The sequence below is a fragment of the Erithacus rubecula genome (assembly GCF_903797595.1).
Source record: "Erithacus rubecula genome assembly, chromosome: 11".
Taxonomy (NCBI): Eukaryota; Metazoa; Chordata; class Aves; order Passeriformes; family Muscicapidae; genus Erithacus; species Erithacus rubecula.
In genome coordinates, this window is record NC_136663.1 from 7,342,359 (window position 1) to 7,356,429 (window position 14,071).

Here is a 14,071-nt window from a genome sequence, read left to right on the forward strand (position 1 = left end):
CTGTTTGATGATTCAGACACTTCGTGCATCTGCACCGACAAAATGGGACTTCAATTAAATAACTTGCAGATTTCCACAGAGGGGGGAAAAAGTCGGGGGAACATGAGGATTTTTAATTAGTAACTCTGAATACAAGCCGTTTTTTTAATTAGGTGTTTGCACTACCACTTTATTCTTAAAGGGAGATTTGTAAGCGCGTGGGATTGTTGTGAAAGAAGATCCTGGACAGTTTGTTCCTAACATTTTGTTGCAACCTGCATTTGCTCCTAAACATCTTTTCTTTAGCGAAGGAAACTCAGCTACAACTCCAGGCAACTTGTTCAGATGAAGGCTGAGATTTTTTTGGAAGTTTTGAGTGCATACACACATCCATAAATACATGTAGGTGTATATGTAGTTCCCAGAGTAGGTTTCAAGGCCCTGCAAGAGTTTTCTCATTTTTTTATGTTTCAGATTACTCTCTGTGACAAATCTAGCTAAATATATATATGTAATATATAACTGTACTGTAGGCATTATATATATAACTTCACAATACACAGGGCTTAAACAGAGATGTAGAAGTTTGTCACAGAGTTGAATGAAATTCCCATATGACTTCACTGCTCTGCAGCCACTACTTTTAGAACAAACCACTAATGATTGCAAGCTTCAGAGTCTGAAAAATGATGGGTGAAATCCCAGACCCTTTGAAGTCATTGAGTGCTTTTCATTCACTATTGGGGTCAGGATTCATGCTCAAAATCTCTCGAGTGCGTGCTGGGGTGGCACAGTGATGTACAGGTCTCTCACATGCACATGCACCATGAACCTGCAAAATCTGCCTTGAAAAGGCATCCTCCCTCTGGCAGGCCATGGTTTTTGGAGCCTTACAAGACACATTTGGTCTTTTTAGTAGACAAACCACTTGGGACACTAGAATGAGGACACTTCTCTGGTAATTTTAAAGAATTGGTGAAAAAGGAAACTGAAGAATTAACATATTTTTGTTTCTTTATCTCTCAGTTCTTGGACTTTTCTTTGATAAAGCATTTACAGTGATGTTGAGGAGATTAAAAGTTGTATTTCTCAATACCCACCCAACTCTCCCCCACCTTTTCCTAACAGGGGTACAGCAAGATCATATAAAGAGGGCCCATGATCATTTATCCAAATGCAAACAAACCTAAGTATGAGGATTTACCACAGCCTGACTTTCTTTTTTAAAAAAATTATTTCATGTGTTAATACAAAGACTATTTAGCAAAAGTAGAATGCCAGGATTTGCATATGAATAGGTACCTAAAGATCAACGAGATCAACTCATTAGGGCCTGAACATCTAAACATACGAAAGTCAAAGAGGCCAGAGCTCAAGAGCCTGGCTGCTGAGATTCCCAGTGACTAATCCAAGCAAAGCTGATAGTTTTAAACTTATTAGTACTTTTTCCTGTCTTAACAAAAAAAAAAAAATTTAAAAAAAAAATTCTTTACCTGAAACCAAACCTCAGTCCAAGGAAAATAGCTTTGTGATTGTGTTTGGGACTTAATTTATTCCTTTGCCATAAACTTTCTCCCTGGCATTGGGCAAGTCATTTAGGAAGGGATCTGCCTGACCCAGCAGTATCTGTCTCGAAGGGAGGGATTTTCACTGCCTCATCATCCGGGCTCCCTTTGCAGTCAATGTAAAAAAAGGCACTTTCCAAAGGGCTGATCATTCTTGCTGTAGTATCCTCTCCTAAGACAGTGTCTAAATCTCTGGCTGCAGGTGCTTATCTCATCCTCTTGCCTATGCCAAGAGTGTCTCATAGTAGTTCAGACTGAAATGAGTATAGAGTCTGATGTGCCTCAGTTCATCATCTGTAAAATGGGATTAAGTGATTAATGCTACCTCTGTATCTCATGGGTGAATTAGGAAGTGGAATATATTATAAACCACGAGATGTTCAGATATTAAAATAGTGAGAGTGATATGAGTGCCATAAAAAGATAAGGTCCTGATCCAGTATCTGTGGCAACCAAGGGAATCTCTCCTCTGGCCTTTTGTGGGTATTAGATCAATCAATCCCCAGTGACATTATCCATTCACTGCAGAGTAAGTGAAGGTATGGCCAGAATTTTTCCACCGGCAGAGAAGGGAGAGGGTATGGGAAAGCCCTGACCTTACTCTATGCTTGAATAGTAGGAAGAGGGAAAGCACAAACAGGCTTTCAAAGCTGCCTACAGGATTTGGACACATCAGCTTATTAATGTTAGCGGAAATTGGGCATCCACATCTCTGGAAATTTCAGCCTCTGCATTTACAACACAAAAAGAGCCCAACCACAGAGGAGATATTTCCCTAATCTTGGCACCACTGCAGATTTTTGTTTGCGCTTCCTTGGATTAGACCTTTAGCAAACGACAGTGCTCGGATGCTGCAGGCAGGACACATTTACTCCTCACCCACTCCAAGGTGTAGCAGGCAGTGTCAGGGCAGCACATTCTCATGGCTAGATCTTGAGCCTGTCATTAAATCTGTCTTTTGACCTTGGGCAAGTCACTTAACCTCAGTTTCCTCTGACTGTAAAATGTAGATAAAATATTCCCTGCCTCACGGCAGTGTTGGGAAGATTAACAGTTAGACATTGTTCTGAGAGCCTTGAATAAGAGCTGTGAGTGCATGCAGAGCACTGTTTCTATTGGATACTGCTTTCTCTTTCTACATACAGAAGGGCTGACTTTTAAACTGGCAAGAAGCCCAGGCCCGTGACTAGTGGTGTGCCCCCTTTGAATGCACAATAACTACAGTTGCATGCACAAATTGGGTATCCGTGCATGGAAACTGGACACACAGTTGTTTACAGAACAGAAGAGTTTCTCTCTTGTGCGCCCTTGGAAAACTCAAGGACTCTATTTATTAAGTAGAAAAAGCAGTGCCACCACCACCCATGCAATATCAAACAGTTCCTAGGCAGCATTTTCAGTAGGTTAATAAGGTATAATATCATTCCCTCCAGAGACTGTAAGGTGGGCAGTTTTTGTTGATCTGAGTTAAAATTTCACACTCATTTTACAGCTCTTGCAGACTGTCTTGGATTGAAAGTGCCAGGCGAGACGTTTTGGGGAAGTTGAGAAGGGAAAAGCTTTGCAGGTATTTTGTTTGATGTGTGTAAATCAGGACTGAAATAAATGGCATAGGTGGAGTTTACGAAGAGATAAATTGGACTTGGCTGAGAATCTGGCACTCTTTATACACAAGCCCATAAACAAACCACAGTCAGGACAGCAGGCACGTTGTGTGGAGTCTCAGGAGGGCTGCTTGGCCAGGGCTTGGCCAGGGCTTGGGCTGGGCTACCCTTGCTCAGGAGCCCTGCTCTGGGCAGCTTTGGGGGTGTGCTGGAGCCCTGCTCTGGGCAGCTTTGGGGATGTGCTGGAGCCCTGCCCTGGGCAGCTTTGGGAGTGTGCTGGAGAGCTGCAGGGATCCCAGCAGCAGCAAGCTGGGGTGGGAGAGAGGAATGGAGGCTGCATACTCCCTCTGTGCACAGGCTCATCTCCAGGCATTTTCCATAAGCATAACTCCAAGAGAACAAAATAAGTCTCATGGATAATGTGGGGGTGAGAAAAGGAAGATGGAATGAGGGCAGAGAGCTACTGGCCAGGATAGCATTAATTTTTGCTCACTCACAGAAATCCTTTTGCTACAAAAGCTAAACCTTGAAGCTGGAATATCTCACATTTCTGTATTCTTGCTTTCCTTCTGGCTGTCACTGGAGGTATCTAGAAGAGATGGCAGCAAGGTTTTGCAGTTTTCCCGTGCCATGCAGCTTCAGGCAGTACTTGCTCCCAGAGCAATGTGCTTACAGGCACCTTCCCATGCCCCAGGCCTGGTCTGTGCCGTGGCCCTGCTAGCAGCAGGAGTCAGTGTTCCTCTCACACCTCAACACACTGAAAGGAGAAGATATTCTGGGATGGCATCAGGCCTTGTTGCCTTATTTATGGTGAAGGAGCCGGCTGCATAGGCCTCTCTTCAGGGTGGGTGAGCAGCATCAGCTTAGGATGTCCCCATCACTACAGCTTATCTGCTTTAAGCAGTAATACACTAATTTACTACTGTGGTAGGAATGATTGAAATCTTTAGACATAATGGAGGAAGTTTAATAGGGTCTACTGAGAAACCCAGGTGTTTAGATCAGCTTAAAAATAATAACCTTCTCCCCTGCTGAGCACTTTCTTTTCACAATAAGCTCAGCTTTTATTCTTAACCATAAAGACTACCTCAGACAGGAAATTATTCACGTGATTGGTCTTTACAAGTAGCGGAGGGTTTAAACTCGGGGCTGGAGAGGTCATTAGTGGACAGCCATGTGATTAACCTTTGCTTGCCCGTTTCTTTTCACACTTTGTTAACAGCTCCCATTATTGCCCTTCTGTGTCTCAAGGAAGTAGTTTATTGACAGTATTAAAAATACATAGCTACAAATTCCAAAGAGTCTATCCTTGTGTAAAACCTCCAGCAATTTTTAGCCAGATGATATACTTTGGGCAGAGCCCCTCAATTTCTAGCCAAATAGGATCCAGAAATAAATTTGCCCATTAACACAGGATCTGAGTTAATATGTTTATTTTACCCATTGCAGGACCTGTTCCTGGGCCTGTCTCAGAAAGTTTTATAAAGAAAAAAAGTCTAAGGTTTAGTTAAACAGTGCCATTAGCACTTGTCTTAACATATCACAGCTTAAGAGAAGTCACACCAGACACTGAGTATCTTTGAGCAGAGATGGGCATCCAAAGGTCTTTGAAACCTTGACCAAAATTATGAAGTCTTCCAGAACTGTGGTTTGATTTTGAGATAATCCATCTACTACTCACTTGTTTTCAAACCAAATGAGCAGCCTTGAGTTTCTGTTCTGGCCTGCACTGGCCGTGGGAGCTCTGGGTGCAGAGTGTGACACGGTCCCTCCCTCCAACACACACCCAGAGGGGCTCGGGCACGGGGCATCTCTTCCCACAGCCAAAAAAACACATTAGAACAACACTGAGGCAAAAGCAAAATGTCATGAAAAGGAGCAGAATCTCTGTGAATATAACACCAAGCAGCAGCAGTTTTGCACCAGTCTGGACTTTTCAAGGGTCTTGCATAAAATTAATAGTGAAGATGGCAACAGCAAAATACTGCAGCAAAGGCTGGGGGCAGGGGAGAATGGTGCCTCTTTTACTTATTTATTTTGCATTGTTGTTGCAGGGTAAGTTCAAGAGGGAGGTGAAAGGGGGGAGGTGTTCAATGGGGGCCTTTCCAAAGCAAAAGGGTCTTTTGGACAGAAAGAGAGTGTCAAGGCATTTTGACAGAAAGTGGCTGAATGTGTCTTTTCTAGTTAACTTCTGTGAACTGCTGGGCATTTCCACATACAAAGGGGCACTTTCTTGGCAGCTGAGGAGAAAGGGCAGAAGTCAGAGAGGGCAGAAGAGGAAGAAAAAGGAGAACATCAGTTTATGAACACAAAACTTACAGTAGAATTATTTTTTTTTAAGTAGAACATGTACAATGAAGAAAGCCTCTGGGCAAGCATAACTTCCTCAGCTGGCATTTATTTGGCAGAAAACCCAAACCTCAGTGAATTTAACTACACTTCAGGAAGCATCCAACCACAACATCACTCAGCCTGCACTCAACCCAGCAGGGTGCTGAGCCCCTTCAGTTCCTCCTGAAGTTGCTCAGTGTTGTGATGCTCAGCATCTTGCAGGGATGAGGCTGCAGCTCAGGATGGCTGTGACGCAGAGAAGAAAATTCTGAGATGTGTCAGTGATCCTGGAGGTAGCTCAGGTGCCAGTGGCCCTGGTACATAATTTCTGACATCTAGACTAGATAATCTAATGCTGACCCAGATTGCTCAGCACTACATTACATGTTAGACATGTCCTAAGAATTCAGCACTTTTTCCTCAGTTATTCTGTTTAGACTTTGGGGTTTTAAATTAAATGGGGAAATTAAAATACTTGACAGAAGTGAAAACAAAGGACACCTTTAGGGATTATGAAAGCTTCCATAAAGATAAACAACAAAGAAAGCACAATTTTTGTTTTGTTTTATCTACATCTGACTATTTCTTAAACTACAACCTAAGCCAGACTAGACCTTCCATTATGATAGTTACACATCAGAAGTGAGACAAGATTTGGAACTCACTATGAAAGAATTACATGAAAATCTATTCCCAGGGAAAGGTGAGATTAATCAGAATGGTTTAGAAACAGCTGAGATGGAGCAGTAAGCAATTAAAAAGCTGTGCAAAAGTAGACAGGAACATTTGAAACAGGAACCTCAGCAACAGCTTTTAATTGCGAAGTACATAATTTTATTTATCCAGTGGAGAAAGGTCAAAGTAAGATCCCAAGGCAAAGGCAGCTTGAAGTTTGGAATCCCCAGGCCCTTCTGGAATTGACCACTTATGTCTAAACTAGTCAAAAAGTAGTTTTGTAAGTCACAACTCTATTTTGTGTTTTAACTTTCCTCTCAGAAGTAAGAACACCAGTTAAACCAAACTCAATTAACCTACAGTACTCTTTAAGAGCAAAGGGGAATAGAGGCACAAGAGGCAGATAAGGACTCATTAGGATGATTGTGCTTTTGAACTCTGTATTAGAAAGATGTATCTGTTCAGTTGCATAAAAGTATTTTATGAACAATATACCAGTGGTGTTAGTGATGTTTTAACAGCAAAGAGCCTCAAACCAACAACATTTTAGTACTTTACCTGTACCTGGTCACAAACCTCTAATTAAAGCTGTCTCAGAGCTTCTATATATTTTTCAGCTTTCTGGAGTATGTCTTGAGTCTTGACTTTAAAAATTACCTGCTGGCTAAAATTTGTCATACAAGGACTTACATGGGAGCATGTTTTAAATAATAATAATAAAACCCTACTTTGACAGCTTTATAACTAATTATGGTGTTTCAAAAAGAGAAATCTGTCAGTTCAGGTTTTCTTAGGACCCCCTGGAAATGGTGCTGTCTGTTAAACAGCAGTCACTGACACTTGTGGATAGTTTCTAAGTGTTGGGAGGGAAGCCAGGTACCTCAGCTGAGGCATGTTTCCAAAAGAAGTTATTGCAGGTGTGTTTTATTAACTCACCACCCTGTGTATTTCTTCTGCATTTTAGGTCAGAAACTTCAAGAGCGGAGTGGTCCTGGTTCTCTTATTTTTTATTCTGACTGTAACACAAAGGCAGGGTCACACTTGGACTATGCTTTGTGCCTTTGTTTTGTGTAGAAGGTATTGTTGGTTGGTGTTTTTTGGGGGTTTAGTTTTTTGTTGGTTTTTTTTTTCTTGCAGCACTAAAACCTGAAATTTGGCTGAACTTGAGATTCATGACAGCTCTCAGCTGCAGTTATTCTGCTGTGCACAGCTTCTTCTTCCACAGTGGAGGTGTCAAGGTAGGAATATAGTCCATGCTTCTTTGTCCCAGTGTTGTACCAGAGCCGTAGGTCAGAGTCATTTTGAATTTGATCTGACTGAGAACACACATTGCATCCTTATTTTTGTCTGTCCCAGTTCTCCTGTGCTGGGTGCCACTCACCCTCTGGCCATGAATCAATTCTGCACTGTGCTCTGAACATAGCTCTTATAGATGGTGGATACAGGACTCTGTGGTATATGATGTAGGACTATCTTCTGTGGTAACTCCTGGCTGTCCTCCTTCCTTGGATGAGCCCTGAGACCTCACTAGGAGCGGATGCACTGAGGGGAAGCCTTGAGCATGCTGTGAATGAATAGTTTTGGCACTAGGTGAGACAAACTAATGTGTTTTTTAGTCACAAAGTTGTTTTGCCTATAAGTTTTTGCACTTCAAATGCTTTTTAAAGTATCTAAGTACTGCTCCATGCAGCTGTCACTGCTCCCTTGGGAAGGAGACATCCCTGTGCTGATGGCAGCAGAGCTGGTCACTCTCTATCTCCCTGAGACTTTGCATCACCATCCTGCTGGCAGCAACACCTCTGATTCTGAACTCTGAGGCTGCTCGTTGTCTCTGGCAGGCTTGGCATTCACTTGGTTGTTTTTCGTATAGTGTCTCAGTCAGAAATCAGCAAAGGAGTCAGTTACTGACAATATTCACTTTTTGTGCCTGGTTTGGTTTCCTTTATAGGCTGGACATATCTAGGCAGGTGTAAAGGCTGTTTTTTTTCCTCATGTTGGCTAATGTGACCTCAAACCTAGTTTGAGCAGGGTTTTTCAAATGTTCTAAGACTTTAGGGAATGGAAAGGTCTTCTCAGGCTTCTTTTCAGGACTTTTAGGGTACTCCTTAGAGTATTTAATGCCTTAGCAATAGCTCACTGCTATACAAATCTGACCAGAGCCACCACAAACCAGTTGCTTTTCTGCCACAACTTTGTGGCTAAGCTTTCCCATTGTAATGTTGGTTTTGGTGCTTTTTATCATTTTCTGAGTTCTGGTCTCTGTTATATCTGATATACCTGTTATGATTTGGGAGGGTGAATCAGGTGAGGAGTGTTGAAGTTGGGATCTGAGCTTTACCACAAGCTGGTGTAAGAGGAATTCTCTTCAGCCACGTGGGTCTCCCTTATTCTGAGTGTAAAAGTGGATTTACAGTCCTTAGCCCTTCCCCATTTAACTGAAAGCTTTTAGAAGGATAATTTTCTTACTGCTTTGGTGGTGGCTTGCTTGTTTGGTTGGGTTTTTTTGACTGATAGCTCCAGTTTTTAATATGATGCCAACATTAAGTGATGAGAAATTAGTAAAACAACACTTCTTCCCACCCTGTATATGGTGCATCATACCACAGTGCCAAGTATTTTTTGTTGAGAAGAGCTAAACAAGCCCCTACACTTCTTCATGGGGAATGGCCACAAAGGAGGGAGGAAAGAAGACGAATTTTTTTGACAGTCTTTTATTTTGAAATTCCAAGCTGAATGGCTTGCATGGAGTTGCTAGCCAAGGGTAGAAGAGGTGCCAGTGAAGTTTAAACACCACAGTGTAAATACCATTTTAGTCCTTTCCTTTTCTCTCTATCCATTTTTGTCCTGGAAGTCACGTATGAGTGTATTTTGTGGCATTGCTGTCTGATGCTTACATAATATCTTTGCATGCTTGTATCTAGTATTGAATATTATTTGCACTTTTTAACATTTTCATAAAAAAACAACTGAGTAGCCCCTCTGTGTTTCATGCAAGGCACATGCCTTAGGCTCAATGGGGCATCTCCTCTCCAAGCACTGCCCACACCAACTGGCATTGCCAGAGGCTTGGCTGCCTTTTCCACAGTGCTTTCTCAGGGTGCCTGGTACTCAGACTGCCAGCACAAAAGCTGATTCAGACCAGCTTGATGCTCAGGTATACTGAGAACTGAACCACAAGCAGATACCATCAAAACACATTTCACTTGTGACCTTTCACAGCCAATGAATTGGAGGGATTTTCCTTTGCTGTGGATCAAATTTAAAACTACTTCCCAGGAGTGAAAGGTCATCTCGTGGAGTCATGATATCCAGTTAAATACAGCTAAATAGAACTCGTTAGCATCACAATGAATGGAGTTATATATTACCTGCTCTGGAGGATGACTGGGGTGGGTGGGGTAGATCCCTCATCACCCTTAATAAAGCACCACAATAGCAGAGAAAAGGCACAAAGAGCACAATTTGACTAAATCTGCCCTTTAAATCTGTTTCTTCTGGCCAGCAATATGAGTGGTCAGAAAAACATGGGAAATGTCACATAAAGGATGTATTCTCCTCTTGCCATGTTTGCACTCGCGGGAGCTACAATTCCATCCAAGTGAGAATATACAATATAGCAGCTCCCGGCGGGGCTTTGATCTGCAGATACAGCCTGCTCTGAGGAAAAAGGAAATCCAGTGATCTTGTGTCTGAAATTAGATTCCCACAGAGGGGCAAGCTGCCCCTCTAGACACTATCTGATTGGCAGAAGGACTTCATATTTAAGTGGATCCATGACATCTTTTATCCTGCCAAGCCATCTCCCTTCTGGGGAGTATTTCTTGCTCTCCAGCCCTTTCCTAATGATTGTTATTTCAGCCTTGCTGTTTCTGGTCATACTTCATGAGGCCTGTTTTTCTGAGTGTAAAGTTGCATGGCTCTTTCCTCAGCACTGGCAGCAGGTCAGGGATGTGAAATGAGTGCAGGAGGCTTTGGGATCTTTGGTGAACAGGCTGTCTCAGATGGGGAGGATTCACACACAAAAGTTGGTGTCATCATCCTGTGAAGTGAATAGCTCATAGTCAATCATTTACCTTGGTGATCTGACTTTTTTTTTTTCCTCTCCCCTACTTGGCATTCTTGGGTCTTTGTATTCTGCTTCTCTATTTTCTGGGGGAGGAAGGATAGATGAGATCAAAGTGAAGGATCAGCTTCTTTGTTTATATTAAATAAAGGACTGTGAATTCTCTTAACCTTTTTTTTTTTTTTTACAAGTGGCTCCTTTGCCTATATGTGTTGCTTTGACACTTCTGTACTTATTCAAGGCTTAATGTTCATAACAGCCAAGCAAGTTACTGTCATTAGGAGTCAAACAGAGCTGGGCATCTACAGAGGTTCTTTTGCTGTTTAGTTCTTAAGGGATCATAGGGATCTCTGCTCTAGTGTCCAGTAAAACTGAATGTTGGGACTGGTGAACTCAAGAAACCCACCTCAGGTAGTGAATCTGAGGACAAGCAGGGATATGCATGCTTCAAGCCATGATGGATGAGCTGTCACTTTGCTGTCGTAGATGGTGTTGGATTTCTTCTCTGGCTGGTTAAAGCAGGACCCCAACTGCAGCAACTGTTGGAGAAATGAATCAGCTTTTGCATGTCTAGTGGCTTCAGTGCCCTGCTCCTGATCTTCCCCCACCACTGCTGCCTCTCAACGTCAGGGCCAGCAATGTGCTGCAATTCAAGAACCAAGGAAGATCAAAACCAAATTTTTTTCCAAGTCATCTGAGTGTGTCAGTAAGTTGGTGAATTTTGCTCCCTGATGAACCTACTAGAGAGACCATGGGTGTGATCCACAGCAGTGCCTCTGAGGGCTGTTCAGGCACTGTGGCTGCATTTGAAGCACCAGAACAAAATCATGGAGTTCCCAAGCCATTAAGTGGAGAAAAACTGGGGCTCTTTAGCCCCTTCCAAGGGCAACTCTTTAATATCTTGCCTCAAGTGTGATATACCAGTCATACCTGCCACCAGTGTGTTCTGCCAGCTGCAGGCAAGCATGTAAGACAAATGGGAAGAAATAATACAGAAAGGGGGTCAGTAATGAGGCTTTATATTTATTCATACTAAACCCATAGGGATTAACTATGGTGGGTGTAAATTATTTTGTTAATATACTCAAATTAACCAAAACTCCCTGCTATCAGTGTCCCTATCTAAGTATTTAGAGTGATTGACTAAGGGGATCTTGATGGAGGATGGTCCTGAGAGTAATTCAGAATATTTACACTTTTTGGGGGTTTGTTTGTTTGTTTGTTTGTTTTTGGGTGGTTTTTTTTTTTTTTTGTTTTTTTTTGTTTTTTGGTGGGGTTTTTTATTATTTTATTTTTTATAAGGCTTGAATTTTAATGACATTCAATAAACCTGCCATCCATGCACTGGAAATACCTCAAAACTTCCACCCCTGCCTAAGGCAAGCTCGACTGGAGTTAGGCAGTGCTGATTTACACCAGCTGAAGTGCCTGATTTTATTTTATTTTTATAGGGGTTTTTTTGTCCTTGGTTATAAAACTTTTACTAGCTGGAAAAGATCACATTCCATTCAGGAGCTCACTTTATGTCCTTCAGATAGGAAATCATCACCTTGGAGCAGACAAGTTTCAGCATTTCAGCATTGAGAAAAGGGGGGAGCAGGGAAGGGGAGCAGATTTACCTTCCTAACTGCACAGATGGGGAAATGCCTCCAGGAGAAGGAGGCAGAGGGAGCCTGCTCTGTAGGGAACATCTGGAAATGGAGACCTGCATATTCCTTTTCTTCATCCTCCCAGAGCTGCAGGGCAATTGTGGCCCAGAAGATGACTCCTGCTCTGCCTCTGAGCTCTCCCCATCCTCTGCAGCCTCCTCCTTTCCCACAGGATTACCCTGATGACCAGGGGCATTTCCCAGGCTAAGGCTGCCTGAACACGTAACACGATCCTGGGATCTGTCATCCTCTATTGGGTAATCAGCCACTTCTCTCTACCCCTATCTTTTAATGAGGAAATAATCCTTCTCTCCTGCTTTTAATGCAATATGTCTTTCTGAATGCATGGAAAGGCTGTGTACTTCTGAGCCACTGCTGAGTGATTCTATCAGTTGGGTTTATCTTAGAATTATTCTGCACTTTTGTGGTTTCTAAGGCAACCACACTTTTTTGAATGAACTGTGGAGTAAATGGAGGTATCCAAAATATGTGACAGACAGATCAACCTACATGATGTGCCTCTGATATACTGAGTTACCTGCATGTGGCAGTTCAACTCTTTAAACATTTCAGGCTAAATGGTATCTTGAGCTCTTATAAAACCTGATTTATATCAGCCACAAATCTGATTCTTGCTGATATGGGACATGGTGCTTAGTATGGCCAGGCAGGTGAGGATTGTGAAAGGCAAAGGTCCCTTCACCAGGGACCCAGACTTCAGTAGGTTCTGGCAGTTTTCATTTGAAAAGAACTAATTGGAAAAATACTAAGAATGTTATCATGAACATTGCTACTTGTGCAATTAAGGGATGACAGTGTTTGTTTCTGTTTTCTAAATATTTAAATATTTACTCGTTGTGAATCAAGGTACTTTCCAGTCTCCTTTTCTCGAAGGGCTTTTTTTTTCAGAAACAGGACTTTTATCTTTGAACCTTTTAAAGATAAGTGATTTTTTTTCAGTGCAAATCAGTTGAGAACTGCAGAAGTCAATCTTATTTGCACTGAGGATAGCAGCACCACTAACAAAACTGCAAGTAATGCAGCAGAAAGAGGATTTCCCTAAATCTGAAACATGTGAACATTAAATAGCAACTTGCAAGCTTGGAGAGGGATGGCTCTTGGTGTCAAGGTGCAGCTCAAGTCACCTCACTTGTACCCAGACTTTTCTCTTGTGGAATTTGCTCAGTGCTTGGAAGGCTGGATGGTTTGAGGGACTTTCAAAATTACTGCTCTGACAGCCCTGCCCATTGCACACATCACTCATATACAGCTGGAGGGACTGATTGACAGCTTCAAGGATGACTGATAGGAAAGGGATTGAGTGAAATATGGCTTTCATTTTTATTTCTTTTTTTTACCCCAGAGCCTCTCACTGGACTTGTATGGGTATTTTTACATTTCCATATTTGTGCAAGCCTGAACCATGTGTATCTTCTTTCAAATCAAATAGTTAAAGGAGACTTCTATAATACCAGATCTACAGTACAACAATGCAGCATAATATGTACTTTCAACTATTGTCCACACCTCTTTGGCAAGGAAAACTTCTGATGCAGGCTTTCATCTTGCTTCATTTTTATGTGGTTCAGTCCTGGCACTTTTAGATTCCTGCCCCTCCCCCAAAAAATAAAATATTTGTTTAATAGATTTTGCATTGCTCTTGCATTTCCATTTTTAGCACATGCAGATGTGCTCTCTCTGATGGAACCTTTCATTTTGCTAAATGGGGAGAAGGATTTTTGCACACACCAACTGAGCTGCAATTAGGATTATTACAAGAAATAGATCCAGGGAAGGTTCCTGTGTAGCTTGGTCTGATGTTCCTTGGCAACAGACAGAGGGGATAAAAAAATTGAAGATATTTCCTTAATAGTATTCACTTCTTATTTGTGATCTTTTGTTGGGCCTTGACTTCCCCCAAGCCTCTCTGAGCACCCCAAGTTCTCAGGAAAGCAGATAGGTGTTACTGTAGGGATCTTATGAGCCTTCTGTTGATGCCATCAGAACAGGACTCTTCAACAATGTGGTTGAGATATTCAGTAACTCTCCTCAAAGCAGTCAAACATTACTCTGCCTTTGATTTCAGCTTTTTCTTGATTTTGGCTAAACAAAAATTGAGGCTATGCCCACCAAAACTGCCATTTCAGCTGTCTTTATTCTGCCTTTGCCACTGAGGAAAACAGAGAAAAGCAATTCAGTTTCTAA

At 42.1% G+C, this 14,071-nt stretch overlaps 1 long non-coding RNA gene across 1 annotated transcript in view; it reads left to right on the plus strand.

Moving 5' to 3' along the window:
* LOC306806305 overlaps nucleotides 1–7,393 on the plus strand; it is a 94,571-nt gene extending 87,178 nt beyond the window's left edge. The window contains exon 5 of the long non-coding RNA XR_013775445.1: nucleotides 7,292–7,393. This is a non-coding gene — a long non-coding RNA (uncharacterized lncRNA). The remainder of the gene's footprint in view (nucleotides 1–7,291) is intronic.
* The last annotated feature ends 6,678 nt before the right edge of the window (nucleotides 7,394–14,071 follow it).